At 46.4% G+C, this 15,982-nt stretch overlaps 1 protein-coding gene across 1 annotated transcript in view; it reads right to left on the bottom strand.

Moving 5' to 3' along the window:
* The window catches only part of MAPRE3 (microtubule associated protein RP/EB family member 3), a 52,467-nt gene extending 36,485 nt beyond the window's left edge, over positions 1-15,982 (bottom strand). The window contains exon 1 of the mRNA XM_036090184.2: positions 15,818-15,982. The gene's annotated coding sequence lies outside the window, so the exon portion shown is untranslated. The remainder of the gene's footprint in view (positions 1-15,817) is intronic.

Below are 15,982 nucleotides of genomic sequence, written 5' to 3'. Positions count from 1 at the left end.
GGGCTGCCAATTCCAGAAAACCAAGCTGAACACAATGTACACATTGAGACGTTTCAGCTAACAGTTCTGGGAGCTCTATAAGACAGCTAGTTATTCCCTTGTCCCCCCCTCCCCCCCCCCGAGAGGTCATCTGCTCCAGACAGCAAGCAACATAATTTCCACAAAACGGCGCCTGGGTGGCTCAGTTGGTTAAGCAACTGCCTTCGGCTCAGGTCATGATCCTGGAGTCCCGGGATCGAGTCCCGCATCGGGCTCCCTGCTCGGCGGGGAGTCTGCTTCTCCCTCTGACCCTCCTCCCTCTCATGCTTTCTGTCTCTCATTCTCTCTCTCTCAAATAAATAAATAAAATCTTTAAAAAAAAAAAATTTCCACAAAACAGCTAGATGCTGGCAGGACCATCTGAGTTCAAAGGATAAGCTTTAAAGATAAAGGGGCAAATTGGACCTTCTTAAATACTCCTCACAGGGCCTGTATTATCATTGGGTTCCTAGTGCCCTCAAGAGTCACAAGTCCTCTTGAGTTATGACCTTTAGCACATCCCCAAAGAGCTCTGGGCAGAGCGGTGCCTGGCTGGGTCTCGCTAATGGAGCCTTCCCGGCCATAAGAAGTTCTCTGGGCTACAATCAGAGGCTTGTTGCATCAGGGAAGGCACAGTGTATCTGCCGTTCGACTGGCAGGCTTCAGAAAGATGCCCCGCGAAGTAGATCAGTTCTCCGGAAGTGTTGGTGGGCAGAGTGGAGGTGCTACAGAGAGAAAAGACTTTCTGAAGTCTACCCTGGGAACCTGGCGGGCTCCTAGGTCAGGGTCTGGTCACCCACACCCAGGAGAGCCAGAAACGCACCCTTGGGAGAGGCAGTGCTAGACCAGTCAACTTTCTTTTCATGGAAGCACAAATTATGTGGTGGGTTTTGCTCCCTGAATGTCTCCGTCTCTACCTTACTGGAAAGCTGACTCTGCCCAAGTGAGGCCTTATTGAATAGAGTGGTGGTTGTGGTATCTGCTTCCTAGTTCCCTCTGAGAGGAGCTGGTTTGAGCCTTCTCGGTTTCCAGTGCCACTCCCAACCTGGAGAGGAGCAGTCAGAGATCTGCTCTTTCTGGTCCTCTTGTCCATTAGGGATGAATGCGAAGGCTCATTAGTTTATCATTACACTCACTGTCTACTCACTCCTAGGAACAACTACATAGGACTGAGGGCAATAAAACACACCTCAGAAAGCCACTCATTCAGCGATTATTTGTTGAGCCTCAACTATTTCTGGGTCTGATGTGGATGAGTAAGTCAGTCTTGATCCTTGACTCATGGAACTTGTTGTCTAGTGAAATGGACAAATAGTAATATAATAATCATACAACAATCATACATAATTATAATCACATTAAGTGCTAAGAGGAAAAATACAGAACTAGAGTGTTTTGAAAGCAATGGCTTTCAACCATTTAGTAAAAAAATATATTTTACATTATAATCCAAGAAATATATGTACACATATAGACATGTTTAATAAAACAAAAGTTTCATTAAACAATTCTTATTCTTACTATGAACTCTGCACTCTGACATTTTCTGGTCTATTCATTTACAAAATGCTGGTTACAACCCAATAAATTGATCTCACAACCAATTAAAGTTTGTGATCCACAATTTAAAAAAGCCTGTCAGGGGGGCCCCAGCCTGTAGTGGAGTTGGGGTGGAGGTCATGAGACACTTCCTTGGGGGAATGACACTTAGGCCCAGACACTCGAGGTTAAGGACAGTCAGCCCAAAAAGTCCAGGGAAGAATGTTCTGGGTGAAAGGGAACAGCATATGTAAAGAACCCTCATTTTACACGAAAGGAAACGGGATCAAGGAGAGATGTGATTTGTTCGTGGTCACATAACTCCGAGCCCAGGTCTCCCAACTCCAGGTTCAAGGCTCTTTCATGGGCTGCAGCCTATCAGTTGTCCTCTTCCTCTTCAGTTAGTAGTTATGGGCCAAGGACTAAGTATTCTCACCTAGGCTGCCTAGGAGAAAAGAGAAAAGAGCAACGGCAGGAGGCTATGTTTACAAAGATTCCATTAAATTCTACATGCAAAACAATGCACGTTAGCTCCTACCCCACCTGGCTTGAGGCCTGCACCGCAAGCTGTTTGTTCCTTCCTGGTAGGGACTGGCAGGGAGCCATACTCCTGCTCAGTGCTGGCTTTAACAAAACATCATTTACAAAATGGCCAGGCAAAATTTAGTCTTAGCTGAAGGCCCCAGAAAGAATGCAGAGCACTGGCCCCCGCTTTTCCATCTCCCCATGCTGACGCCAGCACCTGACTTTCCACGCGTTTCCACCTTGCTCAGCTCCCTGCTATCAGCCCCCGTGACTGCTGTGAAGGGTGAGCTGCATAAATGGCTCTGTTGTGCAGCCTGGAGGTGATGTGAATCCGGCAAGTGAACGACAGCCCACAGCCATGGGTGTCAGTCAGGGTCAGGGTCAAAGTGGATGATCCAGGAGCACATGAGAAAAAGAGGGGTCAAGAGGGAAGGGCCTCTTTCAAAACAGGCAAGAAGAGAAACAGGGCTGCTGTGTACAGATACAAAGTTGGTACACTGCACAAAGCACGCAGGGAGGGGATTTGCGAGGTTGACAAAGAAGCCACATTCCACTCACAAAACTGTGTTCCTGGCAAGGGGCTGATCTGCCTGAAGGAAGAACCCTCACTGACAGAGGCCGGAGAGGAATGGCTCTGTATGGCACCTGGTCAGAGGGTCGCAAACAGCCAGAACCACAGGACATCACGTTGAAAATGCTGCCAAGCCTAGCGAAGGTCGGCATCCTCCGGTTTGAAAAAGTACTGGTGTGTGGGTGTTTATAGGCTGGTGGCTGGGGGCCGCCCTGCAGTGATGAGCTGTGACCACAGGAGCTCTTGGTTGATAAGCAGAGACACCTGGCAGTTTTAACACTTAGCAAGCCAGACTCTGGGATCCTCCTGCATCTTCATTTCTCCTTCATCAATCTCAGAGTGGTCCAGCCACACTCTGGAGGCACAACTCCTGAGATGTTAAATTAGTTAAAAAAAAATGTTACTGATGGGGCCCCTGGGGAGAGGGGGGAGCCTCAGTCAGCTAAGCGTCTGACTCTTGGTTTTTGCTCAGGTCATGATCTTAGGGTCGTGGGATCGAGCCCCGCATTGGGCTCCCTGCTCAGGGGGAGTCTGCTTGAGATTCTCTCTCTCCCTTTTCCTCTGCCCCAACCCCTGCTCGCTCTCTCACTCTCTCGCTCAAATAAATAAACAAGTCTTTTTAAAAAATGTTAGTGGTAATACATGCCCATGTAAAAACACCACAAACATTACACCAAGGTAAATAAGGAAAAGTAAAAGCAGTCTCTTCCAAGTTTTAAAATTAAAATCTTCTTCTGTCAATAACCTCCTTACTACTCATCCCTCATATTCCAAACCTGCTTTCTGTTCTCACTTGAGCCTGTAATTATTCTGCCCCCTCCTTCTGCTGACAACCAACGCCTCTCTTAGATTTGTAGTGCTTCCCTCCACCTCTGACCTTAGGGCCAGCTACTTCGATGCCATCTTAAATTCTGCCTCCTCAGAAACCTTGGCCGAACATGCCCCTGCCCTTGCTGTTGCCCACTCACTGCTGCTCCCTGGGGTAGAGGACTTCAGAGACTGAGCCTGTTAGGGATCCCTGGGTCCAAGTCAGCCCTCGGCCCTGAACAAGACTTCTATTCATCTCTCATACGCCCAGGCTCATTTCTTACAGTGTTTAATTCAGACCTTCAAGACCTCAGCCGTACCTCAGCAAGTGGCGTTGGCTCCATTTCACTGAGGAAAAGGTCTTTTCTTAGCAGGAACGCCAGTCATCTCCCCTGGGCTTCACCCTGCAAGTCATGGGTAGAAAGAGCCACACCCTCTCCTCCTACCAGTCTCAGTGGAAGGGAGCCCTTCCCTCCTCTGCAAGGTTACCCCTTTCCTGGTGTCCCCAAGATCTTCCCCATTTGCTCCCTTTCTCTCTTGCACCCAAATTACTTTTCTCAAATAACTCCTTCTCCCTTCTGCCATTACACGTGTTCAGATCTCCTTATTATCAGCAAGCATTCTAAGTCAATCCCAAACTCTTACTCAAGTTGTAAGCTGGCTGGATCACCATGGAGAACAATGCATAATAAGCCTAGTATAACAACAACAACAACATGGAAGCAACCTAAATATCCACTGATGGATGAATGCATAAAGAAAATGGGGTAACATATAGAATGGACTATCGTTCATTCATAAAAAAGAAGGAAACCCTGCCATTTGCAACAACATGGATGGACCTTGAGGGCACGGTGCCAAGTGAAATAAGTCAGACAGAGAAAGACAAAAACTTGTATGTGGAATCTAAAAGCCCCAAATTCATGGATACAGAGACAGACTGATGGGTGCCAGAGATGGGGTATGGAGGGTGGGGGAAATGAATGAAGGTCAAAAAGTCAGTCCTGGGGATATAATGCACAGTGCAGTCACTGTAGTTATTTACTGTATGGTATATTTGAAAGTTGTTAAGAGAGCAAATCTTAAAAGTTCTCATCACAACAAAAAACAGTTTGTAACTATGTGTGGTGATGGATGTTAACTAGACTTGTCCTGGTGATCACTTCACAATACATGCAAATATCGAATCACTCTGTTGTACACCAGAAACCACTTCAGTGTTATGAGTCAATTATATCTCAATTAAAAAACCCCTGCAGAAAAAGACCCACAAATACAGAGAGCAACTGGAGGTTGCCAGAGGAAGAGGGGTGGGGGAATGGGCCAAATGGGAAAATCAAAACCAAAACAAAACAAAATCCAGCATTGTTTGTACCCTTTGCCTCTGAATTCCACTTTATGGGATATACTCTGAAGAAATAACCCACAAAAGAAAAATAGTGGCTTGTACAGTGATGTTCAGAGCAGAGATATTTATACTTGCAACTGGCAAAGTGTCGGAAATACCCCAATTGCCCAATAATAGACTGATGGTTCAGCATCTTTTGGTATCAATATAATGGAACACCACAGGAGGAATGGGATATTTGTTTTTATTTTATTTTATTTTTATTACTTATTTTTTAACTTTAATTCCAGTGTAGTTAACATACAGTGTTACATTAGTTTCAGGTGTACAATATAGTGAGTGATTCAACACTTCCATGTAATTACTCAGTGCTCATCAAGATAAGTGTACTGGAATGGGATATTTGAAGTGACACATACATGGATTATGTTGATACAGAGAAATCTGCAGATGAAGCACATTTTAATACATACAAGTTATATAAGCAAAAAATACACTCATTAAATTTCTATATGCATTTGCTGATAAAGAAGAGAATTACACTAATAAAAAATTTGATCTTGCTGCTGCTTCGGGTAACTACTTTTCTGCCTTTTCCTGTTGCCGCTCTCTGATGACCATCCACTGCCTCTGTTGTCTCTCTACCCAATTCCGCCCTTTGCACTACCCAATCTGGCTTCCATCTTCAGTGTTTTACTAGACTCCCACCCTCAGCAATCATCATGATTTTCTTCTGGATAGGTCCTTGAGTCTAGTTAAGCCAGTGGCACTGACTCTCTCCTCTTGCCATCTTTCTCTTTTCTCTTCCCTTGCTGCGGAGCCATCCTAACTTCCCCACACCTCTTTGCTTTTTTCCTAATTGTGGACAATTCTTGAAGTCTGTTACCTGGAGCACTGGTCTTGGTGCTCTGTACCCCAGCCCTCTGGACAGAGCCCCTTTAGGGCAGCCATCCCTCTGCGCCGCTTGCTCTCACTTCCGTAGCTCCATCCCAGCCTCACCCTCGGCTTCTGGTTCTATGTGATCACTCCGCTGAGAGGCCTCCAACTGTCCCCTCTAGTTCTGCACGTCTGAAATGAAACTTCTCTCCAAACTATCTCTTCAACTACCTAACTTCTGGGTAATGTCACCAATGTTGTCCCAGACTGTCACACCCTCAATCTGGTAAGGGTGACCTGCTTATGGTCCTCATCACATTCACTCCCAGTCATTCCTTGGTGGACACCTTGTCTCTTGAAAAGCCCTCTCTGCTGTCCTGTCTCCTGAAAGCCTGCTTACCTTCAGGGCAAGCTCAGGCTCTGCTTCCTTTGTGAAGTCTTTTCCAGTTACCTCAGTTCACAATGATTATTTTCCTCTCAGAATCCTTGTTGACTTTAGACTCTACAGTACTAATGACACACAATGCACTGTTCTTTCCATTTCTTTCACCTGAACTCTCTTACTCGTCTGTCCTCTGCTGGACAGGATCCGGCATCAGCCAGCTCAGCCAGCCCCAGGGCATCTCCCTCTCCGAAGCCCTCCCAGTTCTCACAGGCTCAGGGTCACTCCTCCTTCTGGGTTACCAAAGCACCCCTTCCCATCGCTGCTGGAGTTTCCATCCCCTTGTATTATAGTGACTTATATCATTTTTGTCCAACTCTCAGCAGAATGTTAGCCAAGTTCCTTAAGCACAAAGACCACTTCTTACACAACAAAGCACCACAGATGCGTGGCTGACATCTGATGTTGTCAAATATACTGGTCATTCCACACATGCATCTTTTTTTTTTTTTTTTTAAAGATTTTATTTATTTATTTGACAGAGAGAGAGACACAGCGAGAGAGGGAACACAAGCAGGGAAGTGGGAGAGGGAGAAGCAGGCCTCCCGCGGAGCAGGGAGCCCGATGCGGGGCTCGATCCCAGGACCTGGAATCATGACCTGAGCCGAAGGCAGACGCTTAACGACTGAGCCACCCAGGCGCCCTCCACACATGCATCTTATCTTCCAAGCCACACTATGATCTCCTCATGGAGACAGGGGTTAAGACTCATTTCTTTTAAATCCTGTGGTGACTAAGAATACAAAACAGAAAGGACCTGGGGAGTACCTGTTGAGGGTATACTTAGAATAAAGCCTTGAGAAGAAAATATGTAAATGTATATGAATAACCTATAAACCTGGAAACTATACTTTCTGGGGAATACAAGTCTTATCAAGTCTCAAAACACTGCACCTTGCTATTTTGGGGCCAGCATAACACATCTCTGTACTTAGCAGTGGTCCTGTCACTTAAAGGTGTTAATAGGATGCCCAAACTGGAAGCTTTCAACTGTGAACTCTACTCATCTAAAATCAGAACGAATCAGAGACTAAATCAGAGTCCCTGATAAGTGGCAATAATGCACAGGGAAGGGGCTCGGGGTGGCGGCTGCCTGCCAAGAGTCTGGTGCTGCACAGAAGTCTGGCTACACAGTGCATATTACACCATGGCAGATAAGCCTTCAGGGAAACACTCCTCACATGGGAAGAGATATTTAATTTCATCGAGTGGTCCAAGGCCTGCCCCTTTCACATGGCACAACACACGTTAGTCCAACTACGATCTTGCTGACTCAGAGCAGCTAAGATTTCATTTCCTACCAATCAGGAAACCCCACTTAAATGACAAGGTGACCAAGACAACCACACCCTCAAGAGGAGATGAATGCCTCTCTGACAATCACTCTGACCAAGCGGGGAGCGTCTCCAGCTAGCCATACCCAAAGAGTTGTTCACTAATAATCCCAGGAGGCTAGGAAGGCCTCCACCCCATCTGGGACAAATGTTTGGGTAGGCAGAACCATCTGGAAAAAGAGGCAGATTCTGCTCAGCAAACATTTATGGCAGCACTGTGTGACAGGCCGAGCTGTGTGACAGGCCACACGTCCCTCAGCTCTAAAACCTGGATCCCCAGTGCTCCGAGGTAAGCACACACCACCACTGGTGGAAGACAGGAATCAGTCCTCTGGGCTGGGCCATGGAGGCAGCATACAATGTGTGTGTGGACGGGAAAGATGAGGCGAGAGGACAGCTACTGGGCCACCCCTCCCTTCATAGCTAGGAGCTCCATGGACCTGGTGTAGTGAAGAGGGAACTGCCCAGGCTGTCCCTGCAGACGGCTTCTGCCCATCAGGTGGCTACTGGCAGGCATCCAACCTTCTCTATCCTTGGAGGAAGAACGACCTCTGAGCTGATGGCTGAACAGAATATGGCCAAAGGCAAAGGCAAAGGGAGGAAGGAGCCTGCAGCAGGCTTGAGCACAGTCTTTCAAAAAGAGTTCAGATAGGTATACAACCGCCAAAACATGAGAGCAAACCTCAGATAAGGTCCCCAAGACACGGGGGAACTGGGAATCCAGAGAATCTGAATAGACATGGGGGAAGAAAGCCCACCCAAAACAGAGCCCTGTTATACAGGGTTTTACTGAAACCTTCTGATAAATTTAAACAGCAAAAGGTAAGAGGCAAAGAAAACTATCTTAAGATACTTTCTTTTCATAAATTTTTTTTACATCTCATTTGAGTCAAGAGAGATTACTTCTCTGGATGATGGACTTGGGCATTTCTAGGCCATGTTTTTAAGTCACACACCCACACAATAGTACTCCATGTTCTCTTTCAAAGAAGAAATAAAGTAGTATCTAAAGAAACACCTTTGAGATGTGTTTTTCATTAATCTTGACAATGGTGAAACAAAATAATAATAAATAAATTAAATATCTTGTGATTTTCTTAGAGATTACTCTACTATATGGAATCTATAAAGCACTGGTTTAAAAGTTTTATAATAGGGGTGCCTGGGTGGCTCAGTGGGTTAAGCGTCTGCCTTTGGCTCAGGTCATGATCCTGGGGTCCTGGCATGGAGCCCCGAGTACAGCCCCACCCCCCATCGAGCTCCCTGCTCCTAGGGGACCCTGCTTGCCTGCTTCTCCCCCTCCCTCTGCCCCCCAACCCCGCCGCTCATGCTCAATCTCTCTCTCCAATAAATAAAAATCTTAAAAAAAGGTTTTATAATAAAAGTTATAATTGCTTAACACAGAAAAGTTTGGAAAATAGTGAAAAGCACTACCAAAACAACCTGTTCATTTATATCCCATTACTTCAAGATTATCAGGTATGGTTGGCAAATGCTCTGCTAGTACTTTTTCACATTTTTATTTATAAAAATGGTATCATTCTCAACATACTATTTTGCATCTGTTTTTCACTTATTATATCAAAAGTTTCTGGTATCAACAAATATTCTAAAAGATTTTTAATGTATGTTCAGTTTATGTGTGTGTGTGTGCACGCACGCGCACTGGTGCAGTATTTTATCTGGGTAAACCTGACCAAGCCCTAATTGTTGACCCTTTAGTTGTTTTAGCTGTTAGATATTATTTATAATGTTACATTAATAAAAATCCTTCTACAGTATTTTTATAAACACCTTGATTTTCTAAATATTCTTAGAATCATAATTTCTGATTTAAGGATGTATGTTCTTTTTTTTAAATTTTGTTTTATTATGTTATGTTAATCACCATACATTACATCATTAGTTTTTGATGTAGTGTTCCATGATTCGTTGTTTGCGTATAACACCCAGTGCTCCATTCAAGGATGTATGTCCTTTTAAGGCTTTTGATAAACATTGTCAAAATTACTGGTCAGATTTGAAGCAATGCTTCTTGCTCAGTTATTTTAAACATCACACAGTGGTATGTATCTCCCATATACAGGAAATAGTTTCAGGAAAAAAAATAATTTTACTTGGAATTGAAATATTTTAATAGGTCAAGTCCTATTTACTTCAGGCAAATAAAGCACTCAGAGCTCAAAACGCTAATGTTATGTCATGCCTGTTTAGCAAAGTTGGTAGGACATGATGCTAGTGAGAAAGATACAGGGCTTAGGCTAGTATTGGCTGGTCAACTCAACACAGAGGAAAAAACATCCTTGTCAACAGAATGCCTCACCAACCTTGGCCAACTGTCACAAATTTGTACTCTTGGCCAGAGGGAAGATTAGGTGATGGAATGTGGATTACTCAGCATTAACCCATCCTCACTCCTGGTTAGCAAGCCAAAGCACATGTCCAAATGATTGTTGTGTCTTCTTTCTGTAATAAATAGGTCACCTGGCTAGGAAACACAACTGACCAACTTATGGGAAGATTAAAGCTCAATGATATGTAATTATTTTGTCAAAGATCATCTGTTTCCTAGGAGGAGCAGTTCCTGAATGAGCTGGGGGCTCTATCGGCTAGGTCTGATCGAAAACAGACCTAGTGCTAATGCTACACAGTGCGTCAGCACTTCAGCTGGAGGTCCTTTAAACTTCAAGCCTTCTTTTATTTTTTATTTATTTATTTGACAGAGAGAGCGAGCACAAGCAGGGGGAGCAGCAGGCAGAGGGACAGGGAGAAGCAGGCTCCTTGCCGAGGAGGGAGCCTGATGCAGGGCTCGATCCCAGGACCCTGGGATGACCCGAAAGGAAGGCCCATGCCTAACCGACTGAGCCACCCAGGTGCCCCTAAACTTCAAGCCTTCTTGATGTAAAGTAAGGGGCGTGGATTTTTCATAAAGGTCATCTGGTCAGATGGCATTTCATCAACAGTTGAAAATTAAATTAGCATATTGGAATAGTAATGATGACTTCAACTGGGCAAGAGGAGGGACTATTCTTTTTTTTTTTTAAAGGTTTGTTTTTGTTTTTTTTTTTAAGATTTTATTTATTTATTTGACAGAGAGAGAGATAGCGAGAGCAGGAACACAAGCAGGGGGAGTGGGAGAGGGAGAAGCAGGCTTCCCGCCGAGCAGGGAGCCCGATGTGGGACTCGATCCCAGGACCCTGGGATCATGACCTGAGCCGAAGGCAGACGCTTAACGACTGAGCCACCCAGGCGCCTGGGAAGGGACTATTCTTAAGAAGGGAAGGAAAACAGGAGAAAGAGGTGGGTAGGTAGCAGGTCAATGAAGCATCTTGGGCTGCCAGGGAAGTAGCCACTTTGGAGTTTCCTGCCCTCACTTACGACTGACTTGGTGCAAACTGGCTTGGCCTGCCTGAGGGAAGCAGTCTAACCCTATCTGCCTCATGTATTGAAGGCTTCAAGTAAAGGCAAAGCCTTCTTTTTTTTTTTTTTTTTTAAGATTTTATTTATTTATTTGACAGAGAAAGACATAGCGAGAGAGGGAACACAAGCAGGGGGAGTGGGAGAGGGAGAAGCAGGCTTCCCGCCGAGCAGGGGGCTCGATCCCAGGACCCTGGGATCACGACCTGAGCTGTAGGCAGACACTTGCTTAATGACTGAGCCACCCAGGTGCCCCAAGGCAAAGCTTCTTTTGTACCAAAATGTACTCACTGAAAAACAGCCACTGCTAACTCTATCGGTCTGCATGAAGTTACAAAAACATACATGCTGCTTATAACAATTCACATATAGAAGCATATAAAGTAAAAGTTCTCCTTTGAATCTCCCTTTCTCTCCTCCACACCCAAATTCTACTTCCAAGAGGTAAAACCTACTGTGTTTAATCTTTTCAGTCTTTAGATGCCTATACCTTGGTATTTTCTTCCCAAATGAAATTTATACGAATTTAAGTTCATTTGTGTTCTACCTGAATGGCTTGCCTGGCTCCTTAATTACTGGGTAGTCTCTGCCTTTGACCCCATCTGGAAATGTTGCCATCCCAAACAACTTCCCTTTACTTCTCTTCACTAGAAAGGAGGCTTCCCTGCTAAGATGGAAAGCTCCTTTGCCTGGCCCTCCAGATTTCCTGGACAGATGCAGAAGCTGACCCAAGCAAAGTCACAGAGGAGAGCTACACCTCTAACAGAAGAGAAAGTGAATGAAGGCCATGGGAGCTTTAGTCACAAGGGAGAGCTCAGCAGCTTTTTCATTTCCAATTAAGCTCGCTCCCCAGAATGGCCTCCCCAACTGGAGGACTAACCGCCCCCATGACATACACAAACACACCAAGTCTGTGCTCTCCTGGGCAAGTGCTCCTGCCCTGCTAGTCTTTCAGATAACCAGGTCAGCTGAATACATGGATACAAAGGGGCATTTCATATACTCCTATTCTGGCAGTCGTAAGTGCCAGGAATAACACTCCTATTCTGGCAGTCGTAAGTGCCAGGTCTTCATGGGACAAATCTTCTCTCTGGGCGTGTCAAACACCAGGAGAGTGCTGCTGGGTGGTGGGGGCTACTGAAATGAGGGTCCAAGATGGACTTAAGACATGATACAAATTTGTGAGTATTTTTTTTAATTCTATACCCTTGCAACAGGAAATCGTGATTGTTACGTCTTGTTAAGCAGGCGTGCTACGTACTTTCTTTCATTTCACCCTCATGACCACCCTGCAAAACAGACAGTTATCATCCCAGGCTTTCAGGGGAGCAATGGGCACGCAGAGGTTCCACAGCCCCCGAAGACCACACGGCCAGGAGGTGATAGGACCAGCATTTGAACTCAGGTCTGTCTGCTTGCAGAGGCCAGACTGCCTCACTTTCTCCAGGAGAAAGGTTAGAAATCTCCCTGGGGCTTCCGGGAACTATAGAAGGTTCCAGGCTGGCAGCTGGAAGATAATCCAGTTTACCACTCCTCTTGGCCCCTCCCGGCCCCCTGCACCCTGCCTCTTGGGATGCAGGGGCCTCACAAATGCCAAGTTGAGAGGCCTACAAGCCGCCACCTTCACGTTTGCTTTAGAGTAGATGATGCAAAGTTTGGAAAGGAAAACCTTCCTAGAGTCAGAGTGTGTGAGGCAAAATTATTATTTTTAAGGTAGCAAGAATATTCAGTTAGACAGTGTGACACTAGATTTTACCTAGCTCTGCAACATCTCTGACAATAAAACAAGTCCTTGTCTACAGGACTAATTACAGACTACTAAATTATTTTTATTAAAACCCTCTGGAATACTAAACACGAGGGATGAGACAATGTAGTATTGTGGACTAGTTCTAGAAATCTGGGTGCTAATCCTGACTCAGCCACTAATAACCACCAACATTCATTTGTACGGTGTACACAGTTTGCAAAGTGTTTTCACACACTTTTTACATTAGCTGGGTGACTTTAGGCAAATCACTTAACTATTGGTGTCTCATGTTAGAAGCTGGAAATGAGAACATTGAGCTATATCATCCGAAGTCCCCTCTACTTCTAACATTGTACAGGGGTTGGGCGTGTACTTTAGGATCTTTACAAATGTATCTGTAAACAAATCGGGGCAAATGCATTCTGCTTGAGAAAAATAATATTTTCTGTTCAGCCTCTGAAAGATGTTACCCCAGCCAAATTCATGTATAGCTCATAAGACATTTGCTGCCCGTTAGTTGGCTCAGCTTCTGGAAGGTACCATAATAAGGCCTTGGGTTGGATTCCCACATAGGAACTTTCCTCTGTTCAGTAGCCAACTACTGTGCCTAATGACAGTCAATTGTCTTACACACATAACCCCGTAAAGTGGGCTAGCTTGGAGGAAGGACTTGGAAGAAATCCGTCCTCACAACGCATGCACTCTCAGGATGGTAGGTCAGGAATGCCATCATCACATACCCAGAAATATTATAAATATCACCCTTCCTCAGTTCTAAAACACACAAATCCCTCCTTCAAGTCTTGCCACTTCCTGGCTACTTTACTCTTCCCGAAATTAGATGTGCCTTAGAATCAACACATATATTTTGATCTGGTTGTGTTAAATTGTTTTACTAAAAACCGTTGGTAAATTGCTGGTGTGTCTTAGAATCAAAGGGATATAATGCTACAAAACCACCACATAGATTACATAGATTTAGGTCTAACTTCATTCAAATTGTGTCCCTCTCCCTGATCTTAACAATTACATTCAGTAACAACTGGATAGGCAACATGCGAGACACAGGCATTAGTCTGTTTCCCAATAGTAGCCATTTAAAAAGCATTCCATCATTGTCTCATAAAACACTGGTACGGATTTCAAAGGCAAATTAACCCATATAAAAACTACTGTGATGCTCTGAAAATGTTCAGTCCCAGAGCAAACTGGAAAGGGAACATTTTACTCACACCCTCCTCATCTATCTAGCCTTGACACATTTTCTTGCTTCTTAATTCACAACCCTCCACCCCAGTACTATTGCTGATTCCCAAAATACACTCAGCCCAGGAGGAGCAGCTCTCCGGCACAGCTGTCTGCTCGGGCCCTGCCCGGGTATTTCGGTGAGCTATGCAACACAGAGGACCACACAGAAGGAATGTAACTCTCAGGCCCCACAGCTCCCATCGCCCCGCAGGCAGGTGCATCCCGCCAAACCCCAGACTGGCATTCGAAACAGAAGAAACTGCATTGCTGCATGGGGGCTGTAGTTTTCCTGAACTTCATCTCTATGTTTAAAACTAGGGCGACAGCCGTCTTTGCTACTGTAAACTAATCTGATGGGCATGGGGGTGGGGAGTGGCTCTGAGGAGGCTGCCAATAGGCCATGATTGAGCAAAGTCAAGGAGCAAAATCATTATTTCTCACTGTTTGCAATCCCCAAAACTGCAAATTAGTGGGTCCTTCGCCATGTTTTTTAGAAGTAAACTATCTACTCCTTTGGCAGCCTGGAGTAAAAAATGCAAAGCCTCTTGTAGGGTTTAACTGCCTGATATTTACACATATTTGCTAACAGTACACTGGAATCTGGAAGCCAAAAAAAAAAAAAAAAAAAAGAAGAATCAAAGGAAATTGGCAGTGAGGTACATGCACAGTAGTTAGGAGCGCTCGAGTTGAGGCACGTTTATTAAGAAAGCTTCTGGCCGCGGGCACCAATTCTGACTTGAGCTCAATTTCTGCTGGAAAAAGAAAACAGTCTGGGATCCTCCAAGATCAGGGAATGCAGGGTGGGCAGGTGGATTGGTAGCAAACATAACCCCGGGAATTGTCCACATATGCCGGAACCCCTATGGGGTGACAGCCCCCACAAAGACTCCCAGCTGCAGGAGGCAGGGGGTACCGGCCGCAGACCTATACCCCAGAGAAATCCTGGTTCTTCTCCTTCCTCTTCACTCTGCACATGTTAAAACTCACTGTCACCCAGTTGGTTGCTGCATGGACTTTACAGGTATCAGAGATGAAGTCCTGCCACAGCCCCTCAACAAACAGTAAGCACTTGCTATGGGTGATATCAGGCCTTACATTATACTGGGGTTGTACTGCAAAGTAAGTAAGTAAATAAATAAATAAATAAATGCATACTAAAGAGTACTGCAAGATGCTTCTTCACAACACACCGGAAGCGCAGGAACTTCAGCTCCCCAACGCAACCTTCCCCCGCCCCCCACTCCCTCTAGTCCCTCTCCGTAGCACCTGCCAAGGCAACAGCCCAGCCCACTAGAAGGCCACCATGCACCAGCGGGTGTTCACTAAACAGTAGCTGATCATCACGGGGCTGAGTCCTTCTCAGCAAAATCTATTCTGAAAACCCCAGGAGCTCTTAGCAGTCAGTCAGAACTGTCCAGACCTGCTTCCCCACACCAGTCAGGGCAGGAGTGTGTGGGTAAGAAACCCGAGGCCCCAAGGTTTGGGCAGGCAGAATGTTCCCCCCTCCCCCAAGTCTCCCCTCGCCCTCTCCCTTGTCACTCTTTTTCTGGCATATCACTGGGGAAAACCAGAGAGGCCGGAGGTGTCAGGCCCAAGAGGAGTAAGGAGAAGCGACAAGGGCGGACCGGAGGCAGTTGGGGGCGATGCGGGGGGATCAGTCCGGGGTGGAGGTGCGGTGGCGCCACATCTAGTGGGGAAGGAGCCCCCAAGGTGGGTCCGGAGGGAGGGCAAGGAGGGGGAGTGGCTCGAAGGCCTGACGGCCGCCGCGGGAACCCCAGGAGAGAGGGACGGAGGGAGAGAGGCGGCGGGGGTGAGGCGCGGTTGGGGGGCGGGGGCGCGGGTGGGGAGGCGAGGGGGGCAGCCCGGTTCCCCTCCCCCAGCCCGGGCCCGGGCCTCCCGCTGACTCAGCCCCACGGCGTCGGTCGCCTCGGCCCGGACTCACAGTGCGCGAGGCTGCTCCGGCGGAGGCGGCGGGGCGGGGGACAGGCGGCGGGGGCGCTGCGGCTGAGGCTGCGGCTCCGGCCGGCGGCTCCGGGGCGAAGGGTCCTAGCAGAGGCCGCCGCGGTCTCCGGCTCAACGCACAGGGACTGCGGGGGAAGAGAGCACT

Source organism: Halichoerus grypus, chromosome 10 (assembly GCF_964656455.1).
Source record: "Halichoerus grypus chromosome 10, mHalGry1.hap1.1, whole genome shotgun sequence".
Classification (NCBI taxonomy): domain Eukaryota; kingdom Metazoa; phylum Chordata; class Mammalia; order Carnivora; family Phocidae; genus Halichoerus; species Halichoerus grypus.
This window is presented reverse-complemented; position numbering and strand designations above follow the sequence as displayed.